This window comes from Hyla sarda, chromosome 5 (genome assembly GCF_029499605.1).
Source record: "Hyla sarda isolate aHylSar1 chromosome 5, aHylSar1.hap1, whole genome shotgun sequence".
NCBI lineage: Eukaryota > Metazoa > Chordata > Amphibia > Anura > Hylidae > Hyla > Hyla sarda.
The window spans coordinates 118,945,658-118,965,143 of record NC_079193.1 but is presented as its reverse complement, the minus strand read 5'-3'; positions in this window follow the sequence as shown (position 1 = coordinate 118,965,143).

Below are 19,486 nucleotides of genomic sequence, written 5' to 3'. Positions count from 1 at the left end.
TGAAACACCATCATGTCCATGTAACTATCACTGACCTAGATTCAATAACTAGTTTACATTCCATCCAACCAGGTTATTGGTTCTTCATTATAAAGTTCCAACAGAAAAGAATAGAAGCTACACTGGTCCTTTCCAAGTGCTGATACAACACCGACATCTCTAAAGCTTCAGTACAAGGAGACCTGGATCCAAGCCGGCCATTGCCAGAAACTGCTGAAATTTGTCTAAATATCAGTTTCGGCTACTGTCTGGCCTTTTTAACCCTAGGTGTGTGTATGAGTGGCCATCCTAATCTGTTATTCAGAATACATGTGCAGTTGGCTAAAGCCACCAATCATACCAACTGTTGGGTGTGCTCTATACCACCCCCATAGTCAGAGCACATCGGCCATGGCCACCATCTATGCCACATATAGTTTTGGGTTGTCCATGGGAAGTGGTAGGGATCTATCAATTGAACTCAACAGCACATTTCTGGATGACAGAATGGGAAGGGAGGTCTATATAACTTCAGCCATGACCATAACTCATGCATAACCCTCAGCAAGGGTTTTCTGAAAGTCTGGGTGATCTGCAGGTGTATTTTTATTTCAGCTTTGGAGCCAATGAATTGGAAATCACAATGTGTAAGAATGGTGTTGTCAGCTTAGTAAAGCATTAGGTGACTTTGGAGATTGCACCATTGGTGATTGGTTTAAGCGGGTTGAAGTATATATATTAACCCCTTAAGGATGCAGCCCTTTTCCACCTTAAGGACTGAGCCCTTTTTCGCAATTCTGACCACCGTTGCTTTACGCATTAATAACTCTAAAACGCTTTTACCGAATTTTCTGATTCTGAGATTGTTTTTTCGTGACATATTCTACTTTATTTTGGTGGTAAATTTTCATCGTTACTTGCATCCTTTTTTGGTGAAAAATCCCCAAATTTCATGAAAATTTTCTAACTTTGAAGCTTTCTGCTTGTAAGGAAAATGGATATTCCAAATAAATTTTATTTTTATTCACAAATACAATATGTCCACTTTATGTTGGCATCATAAAATGGACATATTTTAACTTTTTTTTTTTATTAGAGGGCTTCAAAATAGAGCAGCAATTTTCAAAAATTTCATGAAAATTGCTAAATCTGAGGGGACAGATGATACAGAACTACAACTCCCAGCATGCCTGAGCAGTCTAGGCATGCTGGGACTTGCAGTTTGGCACCCACTAGGAAGAGCAGAAGTTAATATCGCTTACTGCCCCCTTCCTTCCCCCCCCCCACCCTCGTTTCCCTATCTGTGCCTGTCTCCAGCGACAATCTGCAGTCCCCAGGCATCTTCTCCCTCCATTCTGCCCGACATCCAGGGGTGGGCAGAACGGGGGTTGCCATGGCAACCCAGTATCCTGTGCTGTCATTGGTCAGAATCAGTTCTGACCAATGGCAGGGGATAGGAGGAGATCGCAGCACTGCGACCTCGCTTCTATCCCTCAGGATGATCGGGGCTGTCACTGACAGCTCCGATCATCCCTATTTTCCAGATCGGGTCACCAGAGACCCGATCAGCCCGGAATAGCAGAAAATCGCATGTCTCAGGACCCCCGTCGGCGATGTGCCGGAATGCCTGCTGAATGATTTCAGCAGGCATCCCGGTCTGGTCCCCAACCGGCTAGCGGCGGGGACCAGAATTCCCACGGGCGTATGCATACGCCCCATGTCCTTAAGGACTCGGGATGCAGGGCGTATGCATACGCCCGGCATCCTGAAGAGGTTAATACTATTCTTTTCTATCCTAATTTTATATGTACTTGGCGATGTTCCTGGGGACAGATGGAGAGAATCACAAGGATCAAGCAACGAACCACATCGTGAGATCAAGATCAATCTACTATGAAGATCAAGCCATCGTATTGCAAGTTTGAAGCTGAAAGTTCCAAGCAGATAGATCAACATCCTTTTAATTTGGACTATTTTATTACATTTCTGGACTTCTTGGTGGGAATGGCCCTTGGGTTTGCCTTCATTGGGGGGGCTGACTTGGCCTATCTAGTTCTTTCCTGTAGGTAATATACCACTAGGAAGGAATATGACAAAAAGGGGAGAACTGTCGTGGAAATATTAAGTTGTCACATTGCCTTCATATTGTGCGATATGACGTAGATTCATGTGTTCTCGACTGGTCACCATAGCTGCAGATGTGGTGGTTATTGATGGCACATGGAGATGTGTCATATATTCTGTAGGCTGAATCATTACTTTGTAACCTAATGCTGACTGTATGTATGGGCGTGGTTTTGCACTGTATGTGGGAGTGGCTTTGTAAACCCTCCCTTTTGTTAGGTATAAATAAACATAACCCACACTAGCAAGGGGGATTTCTTCCTGAAGCTGGTGAGAGAAACCGTGTTGTTGGATCACAATATGTTGTTTGTGCTTCTTCAGCCATGGCAAATTCGCTATCCTGGCAGACCGCCCTGAGCTTGAATTATTACAAGTCTGGATTCCTACAACAGGACCGAATTTATTTGCAGCGAATTGCTATTAAAAACGGCTATTTCTGGCCTACAGAGAGTCTCAATAGGAGTGTAGAGCACTTTGCCTTGTCATAACACGCATAGGGAGTATGCTGTGTTAGTGAAATAATACTGTTATTCAGTATGACATGCAGATTACAGGCATTGCTATTAGAATCACTGCTGCAGAGCATCGATGTGGCAGCAGGAAGACCATGTGGTGTCAAAATTGAAGAGATTTTTTATGTAATTTTTATTCAACCCCTTAAGGACTCAAGCATTTTTTGCACATTTGACCACTGTCACTTTAAGCATTGTACGAAATATTTACATCCGAATTAATCCGAATTCGTAACAAAACGAATTGTACATGCCTACGAAATTGTGAAAAACAAATTTTATTTTTGTTAAAACAAAATTCGTTTTCATTTAGTAGCAAGGGACCATTATGGGGAGCGGGTGCAAGGAAAAGGACCCGCGGAGATCAGAACATTGGAAGACAGGTATGATAATGTATCATTTTATGTGATTTATTAATACATGATGTAATGTTGAATGAATGAATGAATGATGCATGAATGATTGATGTGTTTGATTGATGTGTTTGACAGGGGATTTATGTATAACGTGTCATGTTGGTTATTTTTATTGTATTCTTCATGTAGATATTTATAGTAAAATATGTGATTTTAACATATACTTATTGTTAATACATACATTTTTATGTAATGTGTATTTTTTTTGAACATGTAAAACATGTTAGATAGATACATGTTTTAGACTTGCACTAACACAGTGTTTATGAAACTTTCTGTTACCCAACAAACCAGGGTGTCTCCATCTGTTGCAAAACTACAACACCCAACATGCCCTGACAGCCAAAGGCTGTCCAGGCATGCTGGGAGTTGTAGTTTTGCAACAGCTGTAGGCACCCTGGTTCGGTAGCAAACATTCAATGCAAATAATTGGGCATATAATTATAGGGTTCTACGTCAAAAACCACTGTTTTAATCAGGTCAATTTAAAAACCACCAATTCTGTGTATGTGACCAACACCAAAATAAGACGCCAGAGAGCAATATATTATTTAAATACAAAATGTGCTCCTCCTGTGTGAGTGGTGAGTAGGTGAGTAGGTTGTAATCACCAGGGTTTCTATAGGTTATACCACCAAATATACAAGAATGACCACCGACGCGTTTCTACCATACACATACAGTGTATGGCGTCATCAGGGAGGTATAGATATGCAATAGATAATTCCTATGTATTACTATCCTGGTCACCAATTAGTTGCTCAGCCACCTATTATCAGTAGCCTGTAAGTAAAAAATACAAAAGATGCCCATGTCCTGTAAGAAAAACAGAGAACATCCAGATATGGCTGGCATGAGCCTTCTTATCTATGGTGCCAGGATTTTAGTCGCTGGTCTGCCTGTAATAAAAACACAGAACAAAAGAACATTCAGATCGCGCCCTGTAAGAGAAAAACTGGAATATACAATGTATAATCCAGTAATGATTACTCACGGTTCCCGGGTGAAGGAAGCGGGCGCGACAACCTGCTGTAGCGCAGGGAGCAGTACAGCCAACTTTGTTCGCTGTGGTGTGCGAACTGTCGGCGTCTGTCGTCACTTCCGGTCAGGATCGTAAGCTTATACACGCACAGCCATGCCTCCCTTCATGACACGCAGAACGGAGGGGGCGTTCTCCCTTTTGGGTGAAAACAGCTAGTGCGCATGCCTAGAGTGCTCGGTTCCTAGAAGTGACGATTCGCAATAGTAAATGCGGGCTTAGGCGAGTTACCAATACAATTCTATATACAGAGTCTCATTGCTAGATGTGAATCTGCTGTATACAGTACCAGATTCACAAATCTACCACGTGTTTCCCATGTAGAAAATTGCTAGTAAATTAGCTACAGGTAAGTGTCACCATTAGGTTAGAATGGGCCTTCACTTTATATTCTGGTTGGATGTCAGATAGTTAAGAGGTATTATAAAAAACAGAGATAAAGCGTCAGAGGGCAGAGGTCACCAGCAAGGGTGCAGAGGTAATTACACAAGAAGGGTGCACAGCCACAGGCATGGTGCGGTGAACGATAGATAGGGGAGGTGAACCTATTTAGACAGAAGGGGGAGGGGGATGGCAGGGGCCTAGGGAACCTATTCTGACCCTGTTGGGCCCTAGATTTATGGCCCTATAGCCTAGGCGGGGTGGCCGCCCTAAAAAGGGCAGTCCCGCACAGGAATCTCCTATCAAGATCCTATTTGCCCTGACTCAGGATGGTGACCAATAACTCCTTCAGGCCTACTAAGGCCTCCACTCACTACCTCTCCGGTCACCAATTGTCCAACACCCATGTAGCCCCTGTAGCTACTAGTGTTGAGCGGCATAGGCCATTGCGATATTTCGTGAATATATGGACGAAGAAGAAAAAAAAAAATGAATATTCGTAATTATGAATATATAGTGCTATATTCACGAATATTCGCGAATAAAATTCGCATTGCGAATATTCGCGAGCAACACTAGTAGCTACAAGTAGCACCCAAAGTTAAGTCGGTAGATCCAGCGGCACTCACGCTTAAGAAGGAGTGCATCTAGATCTCCCCCCTCTGGGAGGGGACCAAACATTCAATGCGCTAAGTTACCTATTTCTGGTTTTTCTTTTTTTTTATTTCCCGCTCCTTTTACTGAACTGGGTTAGTAGGTTAATGAAATGTATATTTACCGGTAATAGCCGTGGGAAAATCTTTTATTGACAAAACCACATAATTTGATAATTGCCCTTTGGGGTTTTATCAATAAAAAATTTTCCCACGGCAATTAACTATGCAAATCACTAACCTACTGAGTAGGGAGAGGGAAATTTAAAAATGAAAAAACTGAAATAGGTTAGCGCATTGTTTGCAATTGTCAACAAACCAGGGTGCCTCCAGCTGTGGCCTTTGGCTTTCAGGGCATGCGGGGTGTTGTAGTTTTTCAACAGTTAGAGGCACCCTGGTTCGTTGGGAAACAGAAACACTGGGTTAGCGCAAGTGTAAAACACGTATCTAACATATTTTACATTTTCAAAAAAATACACACTGCATAAAAGTTAATGTATTAACAATAAGTATATATTAAAATCACATATTTTACAATAAATATCTACATTAAAAAAATATTATAAAAGTAACCAACATGACACGTTATACATAAATCATTCATTAATCAAACACATTAATCATTCAAGCAGCTTTCATTCATTCAACATTACATTATATATTAATAATAAATCACATAAAATTAAACATTATCTTACCTGTCTTCCAATGTTCTTGCATATTGGGAGTTGTAGTTTTGCAGGATTTAGAGGGGCACGGTTTAGAAACCACTGCACAGTGATCTTCAAACTGTGGCCCTCCAGATGTTGCAAGTGTACAAATCCCAGCATGCCCAGACAGCAAACTGCTGTGTGGGCATGCTGGGAGTTGTAGTTTTGCAAGATCTCGAGGGCCACAGTTTAGAGACCAATGCACAGTAATCTCCAAACTGTAGCCCTCCAAATATTGCAAAAGTACAAATCCCAGCATGCCCAAACAGCAAACAGCTGTCTGGGCATGCTGGGTGTTGTAGTTTTGCAACATCTGGAGGGCTAAAGTTTAGAGACCACTGTATAATGGTCTACAAACTGTAGCCCTCATGATGTTGCTTGGCAACAACTCACCGACTTCCGTAGTCATTGCCGCCCGCCGCCGGTAACTGACCACCTGACTACCGTGGGTGGGCATAGCAGGGGAACAAAACCGGCCCCTGATCTGCTATTGGTCGGTCGCTTCTGACCGACCAATAGCAGGAATAGGAGTAGTAGCACCCCTGCCACCTCGCTCCTAACCCTTTCAGGGGGATCGGGGGTGTCTTGGACAGCCCCGATCCCCCTTACTTTACGGGTCAACGGAGACCCGTATGACTCGGAATTGCCACAGATCGCCTGTCTGAATTGACTGGACCAGGACCCCCCAGGGGGTTGCACGGTGTGCCTGCTCAACGATTTTGTCAGGTATCCCGGTCCGCCATCCCGGTACCTGTACACCCATAGTTCTTAAGGACTTGGAAACAGGGGCGTATGGGTACGCCCTGCATCCTAAAATGGTTATTTGAATTAATTAACACTTTTTGAGTACCCATTCTGGTGAGCATCGAGCTGGCAGTACTCTGCCAGGCGAGATACCACCTGTTCCAGCCCCTGCATCTCAGCGCTAGTGTTGAGCGGCATAGGCCATATTCGAATTCGCGAATATTCGCGAATATATGGACGAATATTCGTCATATATTCGCGAATATTCGCATATTCGTTATATCCTTTTTTATTTTCGCATATGCGAACATTCGCGTATGCGAAAATTAACATATGTGAATATTAGCATACACAAAATTAGTGTGCGCGAAAATTCGCATATGCGAAAATTAGCATATGCGAATTTTCGCATATGCGAATTTATGCGCGCCAGTCTCACACAGTAGTATTACAGCCTTCTTTACACCACACAAGCTGGAAGCAGAGAGGGGTGATCACTGTGATGTGTACTGTGGAAAAAAAAAAAAAAAAAAAAAAAAACAATATTCGTAATTACGAATATATAGCGCTATATTCGCGAAATTCGCGAATTCGCGAATATGCGATATTCGCGAATAATATTCGAATTGCGAATATTCGTGAGCAACACTACTCAGCGCCCCCTGACTATGAAAGTGCGAATGTTTCATTTAATCAGTTAGGGTTCACTGTTATCGCTTCAAGCTGTTTCATTGGATTCTTGTTATAATTCAACAGGTAATATGACAACCATAGGGCCTCAGTCTTGAAAAGATTACATCAAATTTTTTTATTCAAATTTCACAATCCCTAAGATTAAAAGATAAAAAAGATAAAAAAAACAAAGCACTCCATGGTGTAATAAAAGAGTAACTTATCAGGCGAATTATGCACTGAGAAGGAGGCTCGCCTGGTAAAGTTGTGTAGCCGCATACACAACAATGGTGAGCGCATATAGTGTCCGCAGCCAGCCGGCTAAGCAAGAGATAATGTAGAGGAAGGCTTCAAACAGGGGTGCCGGCTCATGGATAAGTAAAAGCAAGGGTAGTTTATTCTCCCACCGAATTTCACTGCAGCAGCAGCTTCATCAGGCATGACAAGAATCACATGAATGGTGAATTTATCCAGAAGGTGAGAAGATACGTCAAGGGTAGGTGGGGAAGGGGAGGGGGGAAAAAGGAATGGAAAAGAGGGGAAGGATTTGGACGTTCTCCTCACCAACAGGCAAATTCCACCTTACAAATATATATACAATGTAAAAAAATATATGTATAAAACAATTATTATAAGCCAAATACAAAAATGTATATATAAAAGTATGCAAAAAATAATAACGAATGGGAATGAGAGGCTAGAGAGCGGTTGAAATTTTTAGCGAGCATTCTCTATGGTCTCATTCAAACCATGCGGTACCAAAGTAGACAAAGTAAAAATCCAATATGATTCACGGTTAATTAAATATTAAAAAAGATTAGGTTTCAAAAGTGGAACAGATTCCAGTATAATTAAACGTAGGGATGTTGGGTCACTTTTATGAACAAAGGTAAAATGATGTGACACACTGTGTAGTGTGAATTTGTTCTTAATATTGGATCTATGTTTGGACATACAACCGCGCACAGTTTGAATCGTGCATCCGATATATTGTAAATTACAGCTACAAGATAACAAATATATTGCAAATTGAGTATTACAGTTTAAACATTGCTGAATTTTAAAAGATTTTTTTGCATAAGAAGAAGAAAGTTTATCCACAAATGGCTCCATGATATTACAACATAAACAACGAGTTTTATTACACGGCGAGCATCCCCAAGTGGAAGGAATAGCAGAAGTGTTAGTAGATGAAATATTTTTTAATCTATTGGGAGCCAATAAATTTTGAAGGTTTTTTTAGATATTCTGTAAGTAATGCCCGATTTAGAGGGGACTATATCCTTGAGGATCGGATCACTCCGAATGATATACCAACTTTTTTTCAGAATACTATGTATAAAAGGAGCCGCTCTATTATAATTAGTAATGAAATTATATTTAAATTGATTGTTTTCTTTTTTATCTTTCTGTTTAGTAGCAGTAGTCAGATTTATCTGTGTTTTATTTTTTACTTTGTGGTATGCCTGTGTTAATAATGAAACTGGATAACGCTTTGATTAAAAAAAAACGTTGTTTTAGTGTTTGTGCCTGTAAAGAAAAATCGTGATTGGTGGTGCAATTTTTACGAATTCTAAGGTTTTGTCCATAGGGAACTCCTTTTAGCCAACTGGGATAATGAGCACAGTATAATAAAAAAAAAAACTATTAACGTCAACAGATTTGAAGTGAGTTCTGACATGTATCTGTCCCATATTATTAATAATTTCTAAATCCAAAAAATTTATATTTGTAGGGGAAAAATTTATAGTGAGTTGTAGACCCCAAGTGTTTGAATTTAAATGGTTAACAAAATCATAACCTTGTTTTTCTGTACCTGTCAAAAAAAAAAAATCATCAATGTAACGCCAGAAAAATGATATATAAGGTGAAAAGGTCCGAGACTGTGCTATGTGGACAGAAAAAGGCCCCCCAGAACTAAATTAGCATAACTGGTTGCGAAGAGCGTCCCCATAGCACAGCCTCGGATCTGTTGATAAAAAATACCATTGAACGAAAAAATATTGTGTTTGAGAATAAATGAAATAGATTGTAACATGAAAAATGCTTGGTCAGAATGTAAAGAATTGTCACCAAATAAAATGTATTTTATGACTTGTAAACCTAAATCAGTATTGATATTGGAATATAGGAATTCCAATGTCCAATGTCCTGTGACCTGCGCCATTGAAAGCCGACACCCCTGTTTGTAGCCTGCCTCTACATTATCTAAGATTAAAAGAGGAATTTTAAAATTTAAATTGAAGATTTATGGTAGCTAGTGCTACCATAAAATATTTTTAGGTAATGTTCCAGGCCCAACAGAATCAGTAAACCATATAGTGGCTGAATGGCACACCCTGGAGCTGGCAGTAGACAATAGGGCTTCACAATACATAAGATTAAAAGATGAATTTTAAAATTGAAATTAAAGATTTTGAAATTGAAATGTAAGATTACACTCCCAAGTTTTAATGTCCCAGACCCCGGCGTGTGGTTACAAAGGACCAGATCTATCAAGGAGTCACATGACCGCCTGGAGTTTGTGACTGCCTGGAGTTTGTGGCAGCATGAAGAGACCATATAGTGGATGAATGGCACAGTCTGGAGTTGGTGGCAGCATGAGGAGACCATATAGTGTCTAAATGGCACAGCCTGGAGGTGGCTGAAGCAGGAGGAGACCATATAGTGGCTGAAGAGCACAGCCTGGAGTTGGCTGAAGCATGAGGAGAAGGTATAGTGGCTGAAAGAGGCAGCCTGGAGGTGGCAGCAGCAGTATCAGGAGTCCTGAAAGTGACCCGGTGACGAAGGTGGGTGAAAAAAGGTTTGATGCAGAGGAATGTTTGTTAGGCTGGGTTCACACTACGTTTTGTTAAATACGGCTCCCGTATACGGCTGGGAGGAGGGGGCGGGGCTTAATTGCGGCGCCCGCACTCAGCCGTATCCGGGAACCGTATTTAATGTACGTCTATGAGCCGACCGGAGTGAACCGCAGCCTCCGGTCAACTTCGTTTTCGGCCGTATGCGGTTTCCCGACCGCAGGCAAAAACGTGGTCGACCACGTTTTTGCCTGCGGTCGGGAAACCGCATACGGCCGAAAAAGCAGCCGACCAGAGGCTGCGGTTCACTCCGGTCGGCTCATAGACATACTTTAAATACGGTTCCCGAATACGGCTGAGTGCGGGCGCCGCGATTAAGCCCTGCCCCCCCCTCCTCCCAGCCGTATACGGGAGCCATATTTAACAAATCGTGGTGTGAACCCAGCCTAACTGGGGAACAGCGCCTTAAATCTGTTTGAAACTATCCATATTTGTGTGAAGTGTTGGTGTGGCACCATGGTCAATCTACTCTGATGCATCAGGCATTGGTCGGTGGAAATCCTGGCTGATCCATGCCTGATTCATCTTCATAAAGGTCAGTCTCCACATTTTTCGTGGACGGCCGAATTATCCTTGGGGTGACTATGGCCCCCGCTGCACTAAACACCCGCTTTGATGGCACACTACTGGCCGGACAGGACAGCTTTTCCAGGGCAAACTCTACTAGTTGTGGCCACAAAACAAGTTTGGCTGCCCAGAAGTCCAGCGGATCTTCAAGGTGTGTTGGTATGGTCATTTCAAGGTATGCCACCACCTGCTGGTTCAGGTCCTGCTCCAGGTCTATCTGCTGCTGATGAGTTGCTTCACTATGCAGGTGAAGAAAATTACTCATCAGCGACTGTAGACTCAGGCTGCTGCTGAAGGCGCTGGTACTGCTCCTGCCACCCCACCCCAGCAGCCATGGCAGACGAATGTGAGCACAGAGTCAAACCTGTGAGAGGATGGACGATGGCGCCAATAGGCATTGGCCAACTGTCTACGTAGGATGTCTCTGTAAAAGGTCAGTTTGTCCTCTCAGTAGGTGTGAAAAAGGCCCCCATTTTGTGCTGGTAGCGAGGGTCCAATAAGGAGGAGAGCCAGAAGTCATCCCGCTGCCGAGTGGTGACAATTTGGCTGTCACTATGCAAGCAAGTGATCATGCATCGTGCTATTTGTGCAAGTGACTCAGAGGGACTCCCTGCCTCCATCTCGCCTGCATACTGCCACGGTGTGTCTGGGTCCTCTATCGCGCCTTCCTCATAACCCTCTAGATCCTCTGGCTCCTCCTGCTCCTTCTCTCTTGTCAGATTACTAGAAAAACCGCCCATTTGGCAAAACCTAAACTGTACTCCACTGTGCCCCTCCCCCTTCTCCAGTTCAGCCCCCACATCGCTCATGTGGTTGTGAAATGTAGGTGCCACATCTAGATTGCCCTAACCAGCGTTTCCAACACGTGTTGTAAGAAATGAAGCAGTGGAATGAAGTAGTTCATCCCGTAATCCTGGCGACTTACTAATAAGGTGGCTTCCTCAAAGGGCCTGAGCAAACGGCAGGTGTCATGTATGAGCTGCCACTGGTTGACATTGAAGTTACACTGGTGAGTCACCCTATCCGCTTGGATCATCAAGAAATCTGTGATGGCTTTTCTCTGTTCGTATAGTCGGTCCCACATATTGAGGGTGGAATACCAACGTGTGGCAACAACGCAAATCAGACAATTTTGGGGGATACCATTCTGACGCTGCAGCTCAAGGAGGGTGTGCTTTGCGGTGTACGAGTGGCTGAAGTGCATGCAAAATTTCCTTCCCATTGTTAGGATTTCTTGCAAATGGGGGGAACACTTCAGGAATCGCTTGACAACCAGATTGAACACATGTGCTATGCAGGGCACATGGCTCAGCCTTCCTTGTCAAAACGCAGACAAGATGTTCTTCCCATTGTCAGTAACCATGGTTCCCATTTCCAATTTTTGTAAGCCATGCTCCGATTTTTCTATGAATTACTTTTAGCAGTTCCTCCCCTTGGTGACACCGTTCACCAAGGCAAACCATGCGAAAAACAGTGTGAAACCGCCGTGCCCTGCACACATGGTATGCTGTAGGGGCACTGAGACATGTCTGGGTAGTGGAGGCTGAGGACACAGTGGAGGATGAGGAGGCAGAGTCACACACAGTCACAGGACCAACGGCCTGAGAGCGTGGAGGAGGAAGCGGCGGGACCTGTCCAAGTTGGTGTTGTGGCTGTGCAGGAACCACATTCACCCAGTGTCTTTTTGATGTGTGAATTCTGTCTGTTCACACATCAAAAAGACAGAATAGATACACCCCTGGAAATCAGAGTGTGTTCACACATCAAAAAACACATTTGTTCCTGACCTCTATTATAATATAGCCGTTCACTTTAATGAGTCTGGCATAAAAAATAGACACACCCTTGGATATCAGAGCGTGTTCACACACCAAAAGACAGAATAGATACACCCCTGGAAATCAGAGCGTGTTCACACACCAAAAAACACATTTGATCCTGACATCTATTATGATATAGCTGTTCTCTTTAATGAGTCTGGTATATATAAAAAATAGACACATCCTTGGAAATCAGAGCGTGTTCATACACCAAAAGACAGAATAGATACACCCCTGGAAATCAGAGTGTGTTCACACATCAAAAAACACATTTGTTCCTGACATCTTTTATAATATAGCCATTCTCTTTAATGAGTCTGGCATAAAAAATAGACACACCCTTGGATATCAGAACGTGTTCGCACACCACAAGACAAAAAATAGATACACCCCTTGAAATCAGAGCGTGTTGACACACCAAAAGACAAAACAGATACACCCCTTTAAATCAGAGTGTGTTCACACATCAAAAAGCACATTTGAAACTGACATCTATTGTGACAATATATAGCCGTTCCCTTTAATGAGTCCGGTATAAAAATAGATAGAATAGATACACCCCTGGAAATTAGAGCGTGTTCACACACCAAAAAACACATTTGAAACTGACATCTATTGTGACAATATATAGCCATTCCCTTTAATGAGTCCGGTATAAAAATAGATAGAATAGATACACCCCTGGAAATTAGAGCGTGTTCACACACCAAAAAACACAATACAAAATAAAACAAAAATTATGCACATATTTGCTTACCTCTCACAGTGAGTTTGCATGCTATGCTGAAAGTTGTTATGATGTGTAACTTGTATTTTCTGTAACTTTATAATCTTTTATTCCTGATACAAAAGTGGTTAAAGAGTTAATAAGTCCTTCCTGTCCTTCCTGTGATTACCATGCCTGATGAAGCCGCCCATGTGCAGTGAAACGCGTTGCATTTTAACCCCTTAAGGACTCAGGGTTTTTCCGTTTTTGCACTTTCGTTTTTTCCTCCTTACCTTTTAAAAATCATAACCCTTTCAATTTTCCACCTAAAAATCCATATTATGGCTTATTTTTTGCGTCGCCAATTCTACTTTGCAGTGACATTAGTCATTTTACCCAAAAATGCACGGCGAAACGGAAAAAAAAATCACTGTGCGACAAAATCGAAAAAAAAACGCCATTTTGTAACTTTTGGGGGCTTCCGTTTCTATTCCGTTCCGATTTTATTAGCCTTGGCAGCAGCTGCCCGACACTGGTCACTACAGCTACATTTACTGTTAACTAAGACTAATAAGTCCTTTTCCATGTCAGTCGTCCCAAGTGTTCTCCCATTTAATACATAATCCCAGCCCAGATTTTTCTTCCCCATGTGCATTACCTTACATTTATCAGTGTTGAACCTCATCTGCCACTTCCCAACCCAAACCTCCAACCTATCCAGATCCATTTGTAACAGTGCACTGTCCTCTATTGTGTTTACCGGTTTACAAAGTTTAGTGTCATCTGCAAAGATTGATACTTTACTATTCAACCCCTCTGCAAGGTCATTTATGAATATATTAAATAGGACAGGCCCCAAGACGGACCCCTGTGGTACCCCACTGGTAACAGTCACCCAATCAGAATAAGTACCATTAATAACCACCCTCTGTTTCCTATCATTGAGCCAGTTACTTACCCACTTACACACATTCTCCCCCAGCCCAAAACTTCTCATTTTATGCACCAACCTTTTATGTGGAACCGTATCAAATGCTTTGGAAAATTCCAGATATACAACATCCAGCGATTGCCCCTGGTCCAGTCTGGAGCTCATCTCCTCATAAAAGCTGATCTGGTTAGTTTGACAGGATCGATCCCTCATAAATCCATGCTGATACGGAGTCATACATTAATTTTTATCAAGATATTTCAAAATAGCATCTCTTAGGAAACCCTCAAACAATTTACATACAACCGAGGTTAAACTAACAGGTCTATAATTCCCAGGGTCACCTTTTCACCCCTTCTTAAATATTGGCACCACACTTGCCATGCGCCAGACCTGGGGAACAGTCCCTGTCTCTATAGAGTCCCTGAATATTAAAAATAGGGGTCTGTCTATTACTTTACTTAATTCCTTTAGAACACGGGGGTGAATGCCATATGGACCTGGTGATTTGTCTATTTTGATTTTTTGTAGGCGGCACTGTACTTCTTCCTGGGTTAGACAGGTGACATGTAAAGTGGAGTTTACCTTATCACACTGTATTTCACCTGGCATTTCATTTTCCTCAGTGAATACAGTGGAGAAGAATTTGTTTAATATATTTGCTTTTTCCTGATCCCCGTTTATAATTGAATAGTTATTGTGTAATTTTATGTCTGATACTTATCTTTGTTTGTACCCCATAATTGCAAGCGATGCGGAATCTGTAGGCGCTATATAAATAAATAAAAATAAATAATTTCTTCCTCATCATTTTTTAAAGGGCCAACACTTTCATTTTTGACCTTTTTGTTATTTATATAGTTAAAGAACATTTTGGGGTTAGTTTTACTCTCTTTGGCAATGAGTCTTTCTGTCTCTATTTTTGCGGCTTTTATCAGTTTTTTACATATTTTACATTTTTCTTTATAGCTTTTAAATGCTTCTTCACTGCTGTTCTCTTTTAGTAATTTAAATGCTTTATTTTTGTCATGTATTGCCCCCTTAACATTTTTATTCATCCATATTGTTTTTTTTTTATTTCTGACCCTTTTATTCCCATAAGGTATATACATCTTACAGTGAAAATTTAAGATATTTTTAAAAGTCTCCCATTTAGTGTCAGTATTGTTCTTTTTGAGGAAATGATCCCATTTTATATTGTTAAGGGCTTCTCTAAGTTGATCGAACTTTGCCTTCCTAAAGTTCATTGTTTTTAAGGCCCCTCGAGAGATTCCCTTATTGAAGAACAAGTTATAATGTATTATATTATGATCACTGTTTCCTAGGTATCCTTTTACTTGCACATTAATTACTCTGTCAGGTACGTTGGCTAATATTAAGTCTAGTAGGGCATCCCGTCTAGTAGGGCCCTGCACCATTTGGGACAGATAATTGTCTTTAGTTATAGTCAGAAACCTGTTTCCTTTATGAGATTCACAGGTCTCAGTCTCCCAGTTTATATCAGGATAGCTAAAGTCCCCATTATTATCACATCATTTTGATTTGCTGCCTTGTTTATTTGCCTCAATCATTGATCTTCTGGCTCTTCCATTATGTTTGGTGGCTTATAGCAAACCCCTATCAGAATTTTTTTGTTTTTGTCTCCATATATTTCTACCCATAATGACTCCACATTATTGTCTCCCTCCCAAATATCCTCCAGCAGTCTGGCCTTCAGACTGGACTTTACATAAAGACAGACTCCTCCCCCTTTCCGTTTTGTCCGATCCTTCCTGAATAGACTATAACCCTGTATGTTGACCGCCCAGTCACAGCTATCGTCCAACCAAGTCTCTGTTATACCGACTATTTCATAATCCTCCTCAGAAATTTTCAACTCCTGTTCGTCAATTTTATTGGTCAGACTTCTGGCATTAGTCAACATGCACTTCAATGGTGTATGTTTTTTTTTCCTATGATGCCTATCCCTATTAACTATTCTAACCCCTCCCTCCGCTCCACTCCCAGGTACATTATTAAGTCCCCCCCTCTATCTACACTATCTTCCCCCTCTATGTTGTAGGTTCCCTCCCCCCCAGTCCCTAGTTTAAACACTCCTCCACCCTTCTAGCCATCTTCTCCCCAAGCACAGCTGCACCCTCCCCATTGAGGAGCAGCCCGTCCCTACGATAGACCCGGTAAGCGACAGCGAAGTCGGCCCAGTTCTCCATGAACCCAAAACCCTCCTTCCTACACAAGCTTCTGAGCCACTTGTTTACCTCCCTAATCTCCCGCTGCCTCTTTGGTGTGGCTCGTGGTACAGGTAATATTTCAGAAAATACTACCTTGGAGGTCCTTGCCTTAAGCTTGCAGCCTAAGTCCCTGAAATAATTTTTAAGGACTCTCCACCTACCTCTTACTTTGTCATTGGTGCCAATATGTAGCATGACTACTGGGTCTTCTCCAGCCCCACCCAGCAACATGTAAACCCGATCCGCGATGTGCCGAACTCGAGCGCCAGGAAGACAACACACTGTTCGGCGATCCCAGTCTTTGTGACAGATCGCCCTGTCTGTCCCCCTAATAATTGAGTCCCCCACTACCAGTACCTGTCTGGCCTGCCCTGCACTCCTCCCTCCTTACTGGAGCAGACACCCCCCTGGCAGTCAGAGGCAGAGTCCTGCTGCAGTACCGCTAGCTCTGAAATGGCATCCCCCTCATCTGCCAACTGGGCAAACTTGTTGGGGTGTGCTAGTTCAGGACTAGCCTCCCTGCCATTTTTCCCTCTACCCCGTTTTCTAACTGTAACCCAGCTAACCGCCTGACTGTCCTGCACCTCCGTCCCACTATCCTCCCCCACCTCTACCCCAGAGAATACCTGCTCAGTGAGCAGGAGACTCCTCTTCGGGTTGTCAATGCATCTCAGTGTTGCCAGTTGCTCCTCTAGATCCAGGATCTGGGCTTCCAAATGAACAACTCGCACACATCTCGCACAACAATATGCATCCTGTTGTGCGAGATGTGTTCAAGGATTGCATACATTGTGCAAGATGCACACTGGACTGCCTTTTCCAACATGGAGGTCATACTAGATTTCGGGATAGCAAAAATTAAAAGAAAAAAAAAAAGAAATCAAATATTTCAATTAAACTTCCTGAATTTCAAGTCCCTTAATTTTAAGTCCCCTCACTTTTATACTCACTCACTTGTTCACACTCTTGCATACAGACACACAATCACTAGCTCAGACAATCGCTAGATATACTTGGTTTTATAGTTACCAAACAGCACCTCTTTCTTCACAGCGTGGAAGTGAATGCAAGGGCTAGCTGGCTGCAAACAGCTGCAAATTATCAGCTGCTAATTATTTAGTTACTCCACCCTCTCTCCACCTGTAATCCTCCCAGACAGAGAAAGAAAGAGGAAAAAAAACACAGAAATGCACTCAAAATGCTCACAATACTTTACAGTATACCCTTAATTTTAAGTCCCCTCACTTTTATACTCACTCACTTGTATACGTCACACTCTTGTATACAGACACACAATCACTAGCTCAGACAATCGCTAGATATACTTGGTTTTATAGTTACCAAACAGCACCTCTTTCTTCACAGCCTGCAGGGCCGGATCATCATTTGTGCTCATGGAGCACCTGCTCCGGGCCCCGGGCCCCGTCACATTCGGGACATCCCTGCGGGCTGCTTAGTAGCGGATCGGGGCCCCCGATAGCCGGCCGCGGCCACTTCAAAACAGTGACCAGCAGCGGCTGCTGTGGGCCCGCCCGGGACTCCTCCTGCTTTTTCTATATTTCATATTTCCTTACCTGGCCGGGCTCGGTAGGCTCAGGTGATGCATCGGGACATGTGGGCTGTGACGAGTGACGTCTCCTGCGGCTCCTCTGCACAGTGTCAGGGACGTCACTCCTCATTTCCGTCAGCCGCGCCCGCTACAGGGCACAGTTTCCTTCATTACACCCCAGCGCTGCAGGAAATGACGAGTGACGTTGTGCAGAGGAGTCGCAGGAGACGTAACTCGTCACAGCCCACGAGACCCGACGCTACCTGAGCCTGCCAAGCGCGACCAGGTAAGTAAATATGAAAAATAGAAAAAGCAGGAGGAGGGGGGAGAAATGAGCAGGGGAGGAAGAGTGGGGGCGGAAGATGAGGCAGAGGGGGGTAATGACGAGCAGGGGGATAATGAGCGGGGGGGGGGGGGTAATAAGGAGCAGGGGGGGTAATGAGGAGCAGGGGGGGGAATAACGAGCAGGGGGGGTAATGACGAGCAGATGGGTGGTAATGAAGAGCAGGGGGGTAATGAGGAGCAGGGGGGGGGGTAATGAGGAGCAGGGGGGGTAAGGATGAGCAGGGTGGGTAAGGAGAAGCAGGTGGTAATGATGAGCAGGGGGGATGATGAGCAGGGGTGGAATGATGAGCAGGGGGGTAATGATGAGCAGGGGGGGTACTGATGAGCAGGGGTGGAATGATGAGCAGGGGAGGAATGATGAAAAGTGGGGGTAATGATGAGGGGGGATGATGAGCAGGGGTGGAATGATGAGCAGGGGGGGAATGATGAGCAGGGAGGGTAATGATGAGCAGGGGGTGGAATGATGAGCAGGGGTGGAATGATGAGCAGGGGTGGAATGATGAGCGGGGGGGGGGATGGTGAGCAGGGGGGAAATGATGAGCGAGGGGAATGATGAGCAGGGGGGGAATGATGAGCAGGGGGGGGGAATGATGAGCAGGGGGGGGGGAATGATGAGCGGGGGGGGAATGATGAGCAGGGGGGATGATGAGCAGGGGAAAACACAGTCTCTTGTAGGGTTATAATGATTGTTGTCTTTATACAGAGGATGAGGATCGGCTGGCAGAGTTAGGAACCAATGATGTCAAGGCGTCAAACTTTACAGAGGAAGCTGATCTGGAAGAAGACCTGGCGTCTGGACCAGATGAAGAAGAAAAGGAAAGACAACAGAGAAGACGTCTCCTGTGAGTCATTTTATGTTTGTGTATTCTACTGACTGTCCCATTAGATCTGCGGACACTGCGGAAACGCAGTATGAACGGGACGCAGTGTAGGGTCACATAGAGGGCATCGCAGCATATTTCACACCACGGATGCTCCCCAGCAATCAAAAGAGTGAGATCACTGCTGTGGCTGGGTAGCTCAGTGTGTCCGCTCATGACTGACGGTGGGAAATCCGCCGCTATGAGTGGACACACAAAGTTACCAAGACGCAGCAGGGAGCTCATTATTGTGACTGTTGGCGGGCACCCGCAGCATGTAATATGCTGCGGATGTGCGCCTTGTGATCCTACACATTATACATTTTTATTATTATATTTATTTAATAAAAGTATTTTTATTTTGACGTTTTTTTACACCTTTGTTTTTT